This window comes from Rhinatrema bivittatum, chromosome 7, assembly GCF_901001135.1.
Source record: "Rhinatrema bivittatum chromosome 7, aRhiBiv1.1, whole genome shotgun sequence".
Lineage (NCBI taxonomy): Eukaryota > Metazoa > Chordata > Amphibia > Gymnophiona > Rhinatrematidae > Rhinatrema > Rhinatrema bivittatum.
The window spans coordinates 120,122,644-120,132,732 of NC_042621.1; the positions used below are offsets into that span (position 1 = coordinate 120,122,644).

General features: G+C 41.6%; 1 pseudogene; it reads right to left on the minus strand.

Moving 5' to 3' along the window:
- Positions 1-4,268: 4,268 nt before the first annotated feature.
- On the minus strand, positions 4,269-9,558 carry LOC115096174 (annotated as a pseudogene).
- Positions 9,559-10,089: the final 531 nt, after the last annotated feature.

Below are 10,089 nucleotides of genomic sequence, written 5' to 3' on the forward strand. Positions count from 1 at the left end.
CTTCCTATGTAGAATGGAGTTCTGCTCACAAAAAAAGCTTGCGTAGAACTGTATGCATTACTCAGGGCCCTTGCATGGAAATCCCATGCAAATGAAGGCATTAGCTATTACCTCCCAAGGCAGAGAGATGCACTGGCTTATCTCAGGTTTTTTTTAGCACTGGAAATTGTAATCCTGGTTAGAGATGGAGTACATAAAAACATAAGATTTGCCATACTGGGTCACACCAATGGTCCATCAAGCCCAGTATGCTGTTTCCAATCCAGGTCACAAGTACCTGGCAGGATCCCAAGGATTAGATAGATTCCAAGCTGCTGATCCCAAGAATAAGCAGTGGATTTTTGCAACTCTACCTCAATAATGATTAATGGTCTTTTTCTCCCAGAACTTGTCCAAACTTTTTTTAAACACGGCTACACTAATAGCTTTCACCACATCCTCTGGCAATGAATTCCAGAGTTTAATTATGCATTAAGTTAAAAAAATATTTTCTCTTATTAGTTTTAAACTTCATTGTGTGTCTCCTGGTCTTTGCACTTCTTAAAAGAGTAAACAACTGATTAACATTTACTTGTTCCAGCATTGGTGTTAGTCTATGAGCAGAAGAAAGAGTTACAGTTCTGTAGTCAGTATTTTATGAATAGAAAACATGCACATAAATTGTATTTTGCTGTGGGCTAAGCCTTTTCTTTGCACACATTTTTCTGGTTTGTGCAATTTTTAAACTCACAATGCTTTAGCATGCCATTATCTTACTTCATTGAAAGTTAAAAAAAAAAAATTAGCTTATGCATCAAGAAATTGTGTGCTGAATTTCAGTACAGTTTCAATATGCTCAGCTAATTACATTGGTCCTATTGTGCTGTGTGCCTTTAAGATAATATGACTGCTGCTGTCAACGTATCCACTACAGAATTTTGAGGTTGATTTTCAGTTTAATCCATAATCCCTCTGCCATCTGGCTATGCACCTCATTATGATTATAGCAACCCCCGCACCAACTACGTTCAGCTGATAAAAATCTCCTTCAGATCCCAACAGTTGAAATAGCTAGGCTTGACTAACAAGAAAACGAGCTTTTTCAGTAGTGGGTCCATCTCTTTGGACCTCTATTCTAGTGACCTTAAGACTTCTAACCAATCCCAAGGAACTCAGAAAAAAATTAAAAACCCACTTGTGTTCCATTGCGTTCAGTACATCATGCTCTAATCGATATTCTCTTTATGTTATCAATTTTAAATGTATACCCGGTTCTATGTTGTAATTGAAAACTTTTTATCAGAGTATTTATTTACGTTTTTAACTATGTATGTTTACATTATGTAAACCGCCTAGATCTCACTCTGTATAAGCGGTGTGCAAAAGATTTAAAAATAAATAAAATATTACGTGTGATACTGCACTGTTCATTTTATAATGTTGCTTGAAATGATAATGTTACCTTCACTGTGTTGCACACTCTGAGTAGTTTTATGCTATTATCTTACCATGTGTTTTGGGTGCATCACATTCTTAGAGTCACTGTTTGATTACCTCTGATCATTGCTCTTTTAAGTCTTGCTCTTGTTTATTTGTGCATGAAACTAAGATATGCAATAGAGTGCACACACCTGAAGGAGTAGAAAGAATGAGAAGTGATTTAAGAAAACTTGAAGAGTGGTCGAAGATTTGGCAGCTGGGATTCAATGCTAAGAAGTGCAGAGAAATGCATCTGGGGTGTGGTAATCCAAAAGAGCAGTATGTGATTGAGGGGGTGAAATACTAATGTGCACGGACCAATAGAGGGACCTCCGGATGATAGTGTCTGGCGATCTGAAGATGGTGAAACAATGTGAAAAGGCGATAGCTAAACCCAGAAGAATGCTGGGCTGCATAGAGAGAGGAATAACCACTAAGAAAAGGAGGTGATAATGCTCTTGTACAGGCCCTTTGGTGAGGCCTCACCGGGAGATCTGCATTCAGTACTGGTGTCTGTATTTCAAAAAGGATAGAGATAGGATGGAGGCGGTCCAGAGAAGGACAGCAAAAATGGTGTGGAGTCAGTATCGGAAGACTTATGAGGAGAGTCTGAAGGCTCTGAATATGTATATTCTGGAAGAAAGGAGGTGCAGGGGTGATATGATACAGCCCTTCAGATACCTGAAAGGTTTTAATGATGCACAAACATCAAACCTTTTCCGTTGGAAAGAAATCAGTAGAACTAGGGGTTACAAAATGAAACTTCGAGGGGACAACTCAGAACCAACATCAGGAAATATTTCTTCATGGAGAGGTGGTGGATACCTGGAATGCCCTTCTAGAGGAGGTGGTGAAGATGAAAATAGTGAAAGAATTCAAAGGGACTGTGGATCCCTAAAGGCTAGAGCAGTGGTGGGCAATTCCAGTCCTCGAGGGCCACAAACCTGTCGAGGTTTTAGGATATCCTAATGAATATGCATGACATAGATTTGCTTACAACTGAGGCAGAGTGCATGCAAATCTCTCTCTTGCATATTCATTAGGGATATCCTGAAAACCAGACTGGTTTGTAGCCCTTGAGGACCGGAAGTGCCCACCCCTGGGCTAGAGGATGGAAATTAAGAAAAGTGTGCATGGAGGTAACTTTCTGGTGCGGCGGTGTTGGGAATGAGAGAGTAAGGTACTCTGACACAATATCTATGACATCATTTATTAATGTGACATCATGGTAATATACGTTATTTACAGAAAGTTATCTACATACCACATGATTGCATATGCCATCCAGCACCCTTCGTGTCATCATCCTTGTATCGAGGAGTCGTCAGGTCAGCAAAGGCGAGAAGGGGGGTTTCTGTGTCCAGCACTCTATATGTCTATAGAGGCAATATCTCCTACTCCCGCCGGACACTGGAAAGTCCTGCTCTTTTATACTGTGCCGTAAACAAGTGTGCGTGCGAGAGAGAAATGATTCATCACTATCCCCCCATGTTATGTGTCAACAGTTGCTACTGCCCAGTCGGACTCATCCTGTCCCTGGCATGTAGGCGATTGATCAGACCGCCTTATTCCTGACAGGGAGCCAGAAAGCTGAGCTGCACAACCTGTTTAATAAGAACATGTTTATCGTACACTCCACCCTTGATCAATCATTCTCCAATGCAGGCACCACTGCATACGAAGCCACTGTAGTGGTATATTTATTTTAATGTGCTATTTTATGCACTCGATAGGTAAGATAACATGTACCCACTAGGCACAGGAGTCATACACACATTACAATAAGGATAGGATGAAAAATCAAATTCAGAGTCATTGTGGCAGTAGAGGAAAGTCTGAAAAACACATCCCACCAAGAATGAGAGGTGTCTTTTATCAATTGTTGTTGTAAATGTAGTAGGCGTTCCTTGGCAAAGTCCGCTCGAAGCAGGGCACCAGTTACAGCAATGTCCACATGTCTCAGGGTCTGTTTCAATGAATCTGAGGTATTCAATACCTTTTACAGTTTAGTCAGATCCAACAATGGGGTCTTAAAGAATGATAAGTCCAACTTTACCCCCAATTGCGCATCAGCGATGTCCATTGGTGGTAAATAACATTGTCGAAAACCAAAAGTAAACCAAGTAACATTATAGAGACATCCTGTAAAAGTCAAATTATATACACATACAGTTTCAAGGAATGGAATTATGAAACCAGTTACATTATCAGGTAATATTAGAAGGCTACAGTGTGCCAAAGGTTGCTGCAACGAGCAATCATCGGGTAATGTGGAATACATTAAAGGGCAAGCCAATCCCATTAGTGTAGGGGTACATATTGTATTGTCAATAGTGTGATTATTGGTGGTCCGTATCCAATTGTTAGTATGCAAAACTTGTGTTAGCACACTTCCTCTTTCAGGAAGATAGACTGGGAAAGGAAGTGATGTAAGTTTACATACAGTATCTGTTAATGTATTGGAGGCATTATAAAACGTGATTCGGCCTGTACACCAATTTGTGTCGCATATCGTATACTGTGGCTGTGGCAGCCAGCCTACAGGATATTGGTATGGTACATATGATTGGAACAATTCCTTCCAAATAGGAGAAATACTCATGTATAATTTGGTTTGTATCTTCTCTATCTGTTGTTGTAGATACAAAGCTTGCATACGGGATTGTGTCCAATTAACAAATGCAGTCAGATTATATCCCATTTCCCAAGTGGCATTCCACCCTTCTATAACCAAATCATTATTTAAATGCAAATACTTCTGCACATACTGTTGCATTAGTGCGGGGTCGGGAATCCAATTTGCAATAATGTTAATCTAGTGGTTTGTCCCGTGTTGTCTTTGCTTTCACTACTTTTGCAGTTGTGGTGATGTTCCAAACCACACAAGCATCGTATGCTGTACATGTGAAATTATCCTGCGTCCGAGAGGAGGTGCTGTTCTTCCACTTGATAGTCCCCCATCTGGAGGTTACTTCTACAGGCTGATATAGGGTGTGCACCATACCAATGATGGCAAAGAGGTTGATTGCCATAAACGGGAGGTGCAAGCCAACCTGTAGCGAGAGAACACATCGTTAGTTATTCCCTTAGTTTACATCGGATACTGGGTACCTGTATCCAATGTTCATCTCCTTCTGATAGTACAGTCAGTACTGCATCTTTGCCAACAGCTAAAATTTCACCTTTCCTAGGTTCTCTATGAGGTGTGAAGATCCATATTTTAGCTCTTGGATGTAGTTTACTTGGATTGGAGGTGCTTCCAAAGGCACCTTATCCTCGGGGAGTGGAATTGGGAATTCCCCATACCATTTGGTCTGTTACTTAGGGAATAATAATCAATTGTACCATTTTGGTTTGGGCAGGAACGTAAATTTCTTTATTCGTCAAGTTGTGATACAGTACATATATGGGACCACGGTAGTCAGAATCAATGATTCCCCCCAATACAGTTATGCCTTGTTTTGCCCAACTAGATTGAATACACAGCCATCCAAAATGTTGCTTAGGGATGCTGCACCCAATCTGTAAATCATACAATAAAGATTCATGGGGAGGTTTCACTATAGCGGTGGGATTGGTTACATCATATCCCGCAGCTTCATAATTATTTTGGCGGGGCAATTCAACATTTCCCGAAGCCGTGGCCCAGCAAATGATATTTCGGATCTGAGTAGAAGCGGGTTCCTGATTATATAACTTCTGGAAAGGAGTCTTTCCGTCCTTTTTTAAAGGTCTACTATTTAGCAGCTGTAGAGCTGTGGACAATACAGATTTCCACCCCTTCATGGTGGCAGATTTTGTAAGAGAGCGTAACATATTTTTTAATAACCCATTCATACGCTCAATAAGGCCGGCAGCTTGTGGATAATATGGAATGTGAAAGATCCATTCAATGTAGTTGTGTCTAGCATATTGCTGTACTAAGTTACCAGTAAAGTGAGTGCCTCTATCGCTCTGAACTTGTTTTGGTATTCCATAATACTGACTCATTTTATTTAAAAGTTTTAACGTAGCTTTCTGATTAGCCTCTGGTGCAGGCACAGCCATCATGATTCTACTAAATGTATCTACTGCCGTACATAAATATACATCTCCTCCACATTTTTGTAAAGGGCCTATAAAATCTATTTGCCAAATAGTGGCAGGACTTAAACCACGATGGATATGCCCCTGCTCAATAGCTTGTGGTAACCTTGGATGTTTTAACTGACAATATTCACACTGTGTGAGTATGTTTTGAAAATCAGGGAGGGATCCTGGTATCCCTCTGGCTTGGGCCCACCTGTGAGTAGCTTCCGCCCCCAAGTGGCCACTTTTTTCGTGTGCCCATTTCCATAGCTCCTGCTCGTTTGTGGTCATGATACTGGCTCGGATTTTTGCGTGTTTATCTGCAATGGAATTGTACAGATTAGATAAAGAAACATCTTTCACATGTGCGTCTACATGGAACACTGAAACATGCTTTTTGTGACACTCAGCCCAGATTTTTTGCCAAATGTCAGCACCCCATACCGGGCGGTGATATATCTTCCATTGATCTTTATGCCATTTTGGCATCCACTGAGTCATTCCTTTTATGATTGCCCAACTGTCAGTATAAATGTGGCAATCCGTTTCCCCTTTTTGTAAAGCCATCCATATAGCATAAAGTTCCGCAAACTGGCTAGATTTGCCTTTCCCTTCCTCGTGACTTACTTCGTTTGTATGGGGATTATACACTACAGCCTTCCATAATCGCTCGGTTCCCTTCATTCTAGCCGAACCGTCTGTAAACCAAGCATGTAACTGCTGTTCTTTGGGTAATTGGTCGAATGGTAACCCGGTAGTAACCGGAGAAGGAGGAATATCCAATGTTTCTATCTGTTCTTTTTCTTGATTAATAGGAATTTCCGCTACCTGTTCATGGAGTGCCCATGGAGTGCCCAGCCAAGCCTGATTTCGCCCTGTCCTGGATATACCATTTCCATTTTACAATGGAAGCTTCTTGCGCATACCCTATCTGATGGGTATGCAGGGTGCTGTGTACCCACTGCATAATTGGGATTAAAGGGCGCATAATGATTTCATGGTTCTGAGTTAATTGGTCCGTGTCTAACAAAGCCCAGTAACATGCTAGTAACTGCTTCTCAAAGGCTGAATACTGCCATGCAGCATCAGGTAATTTCCTGCTCCAAAACCCTAACGGTACTCGTTTACCATCTTGTTTCTGTCACAGACTCCAGTCCACATGACAAGATGAAAATGAAACTTGTAATTCTACTGGCCCCTCCCTGATAGGCCATAAGTCTAATGCTGTTTGGATAGCGACCTTAGCCTGATCAAAAGCATCTTGTTGTAATCGTCCCCATTCGAATTTTTCCTTTTTTCGAGTGACTTTATACAATGAGGACAATATCTGCCCCAAATGTGGAATGTGCTGTCACCAGAATCCAAATAGCCCTTTAAACTTCTGGGCTTCTTTTTGATTCCGCGGCGGGGAAAACAACAATATCTTATCCTTTGCCTTTGGTAAGATTTCTCTTTTACCATTCGACCACTGTATCCCCAAAAATTTCACAATGTTGCTAGGTCCTTGTATTTTATTCTTGTTAATTTTCCAACCTCTAGTCTCCATATTTTCTACTACTTGTGCTAGAGCTATCGCTACTTGCTCCTCTGTATCCCCTTGTACTAATATATCATCAATGTAATGAGTTAATTGTATGTCTTTTGGACAATCATACCTTTCTAAATCTTCTGCCACCCTCCGGTGACATATGGTAGGGCTATGTAAGTATCCCTGAGGTAGTCTGGTGAAGGTATACTGTCGTCCTTCCCACGTGAAGGCAAATTGTTCTTGGTTTTCTTTACAGATAGGAATTGTGAAAAAAGCATTTGCTAAATCAATTACGGCGTACCACTTCCCCGAATGTTGCTGTTTCTGCTCTACCAATGTTACAATATCGGGGACCGCGGCAGTCAGAGGGTCCGTATTTTTGTTCAAAGCCCTGTAATCTACTGTCATTCTCCACGAACCATCTGATTTCTTCACTGGCCAGATGGGATTATTCCAACGCTAGTGATTGGAATTAGCACCCCCGCTTCCTGTAAATCCTTAATTGTTTCTGTTATCTCTTTATGTCCTCCAGGTATACAGTATTGCTTTTGGCATACCGGACCCCTTGTTTTAGGCAAAGCTATTTCTGGTCCCACAGTTCTACCCACTATTATTGTTCTGGATAGATATACTGGTCTATTGTTTTCAAATGCTACTTGCTTACTTGGCGCCTTTCCAAACACCATTTGCCCACATGTTGTATTCAACTTAAGTCCCTGTAACAGATCCATCCCAATTATATATTCCTTAATGGGTACAATTACTACCTTAGCTTGAGGAATTTTGTATCCTCCCACGACTAAAGAAATTATGGTTTGTTTTCCTATCACAGTTTTTCCTCTGAGACCCGCTAATTCTACCTTTTGCCCCCCATGTTTCTTGGGATTTCCAAGTATTAAAGTGGTCTCCGCCCCCGTATCTACTAAAGCCATCACCTGCTGTGCCCCATTTCGCCATTGTATTTCTACCCCAATATGGGGGCGATTATCCACGGTGACGGCAGCGATTTGGGGGGTATGGCCTGTTTCCTATTGTGCCCAGGATAAGTCCGGATACAGTCTGGTACTATTGGCCTCCTGAGGTGGGGCGCTGGGTTGTACGGACTCAGACTCGTTTATGAAGGGGTTTGTAGCATTTACCTCTTGCTCTTTTTTCTCTTGCAACAATTGGTTCATCTTTGTTAGTAACACTTTTCCCCAGTCTTCCTCCCTTTCCGCGTAAACTTTCTTTTATTTATTTATTTATTTATTTATTTATAACTTTTTTTATACCGAAGTTCAGGTAACAGAATTACTTATCAATCCGGTTTACATTATAACAAGTAGAAAACAATGACAACATATGTCTTACAATGAACAAGGGAGTGAACAACTTGGATAATATAACATAACATAACATAACTAGGAACAGTAGCAGTATGCACTATTAGAGCGAAACTAGTGCATGGGGAGGGAGGTTTGCTAATGGGGGGGGAGGGGGAAGGAAGGTTGTTCGTGGAGGGGGGGAGGAGGGAGAAATTTCTTATTGATGAGTAAAAACATGAGCATAGGTTCTGAGCATAGGTTCTTTTGTTTACCCTTGCATTTTTGCAGATACAATTTATACATGTCTTTGGTTGGAATACCATCTATTTTCTCTTTAGCCACTCCGGCAGCTATCAATGCTGCAAACATATCTCTTCTTGACACCCGTGCGTCCGTATCTCGGTTTCGGAGATCCCTGTATCCCTTTCGAATACCTTCTCCTCTGTCACATACTTCGCCTTTAAATGTGAAAGTCTTATCATTGCGTTCTTGTATCCCTAAATCTAGGACCTCTCTGATTGCCCGAATCAAATCTCCAATTTTCTTCCCAGCCGTATTTAATAGCAAGGTCAACATAATGGACCTGTGTGCCGGGATTACAGTACGCATAATCTCTGCCCAAACCGTACCGGGCAGGGGTAAGTCCAGGAAATCTCCCTGCAAATTCCTCAGACACCATGTTTGCATGGTAATTTCTTTGATACGCTGTATGATATCATGCATATTATATAATGGTTTGTTACTGATGGGCCAATCTAATACAGTGCTATACCTTGTTTTAGTGGCAGCGGCAACTACTCGAAACAAGTCCGTCATGTCCCCTTGCCAAACTACTGTTCTGATAGCTGCCCTTACCTCGGGATCGGTAGAAATCATAGTGAATCTTTTAACATCTTTTTGATCAATCATAATGTCTCCAGCCCCCAATTCATATAATCTCACTAGCCAGTGGTCAATAGGTTCTCCTGGTTTTTGCCCCATGTGATCCAATATCTCACTTACTTCTTGTTGGGTGAAATCCTCCATTACTTGTGTACCCTCCTGTTCTATAGCTCTACCATCACTGGTCTGCTTTAATTTACGCCTGACTATGGGACAGGCTTGCTCTACGGGGGGAGGGGGTATTACTGCCTCCTCCTCACTGTCCGTAGAGTCCCATATGTCCCCGTCCCATATCTCTGGATCCCAGTCATCTTTCATAATACATGCTCGTATTTTAGAATGATTTACACTTCCTCTTCGTTTTCTATATTTGTATTGTGCTACCCACATAGCGGCTCGTTCTGCCACCGTCTGATAATGTTCTGCCTTCTGTTTAAACGTCTCTAAGTGACACCTAAGCATAACATTATCTTTGAGGAGGTTGTCTATCTCTCGCTCTAGTTCAACTAATTTCTCTTGCAACACGCTTTTTTGTTCATGACATTTCCTATATCCTGTTAATACTACCCATCCTCTCCGTCCCACTGTCCCCAATTCTTTTCCTTTTATTACGGGCACCAGTCATCCATAACTCTGATCCCCAGGATCCTGTCATCCATAACACTGCTCCCCAGGATCCTGTCATCCATAACTCTGATCCCCAGGGTCCAGTCATCCATAACTCTGATCCCCAGGATCCTGTCATCCATAACACTGCTCCCCAGGGTCCAGTCATCCATAACACTGCTCCCCAGGGTCCAGTCATCCATAATCCTGATCCCCAGGATCCAGTCATCTATAACTCTGCTC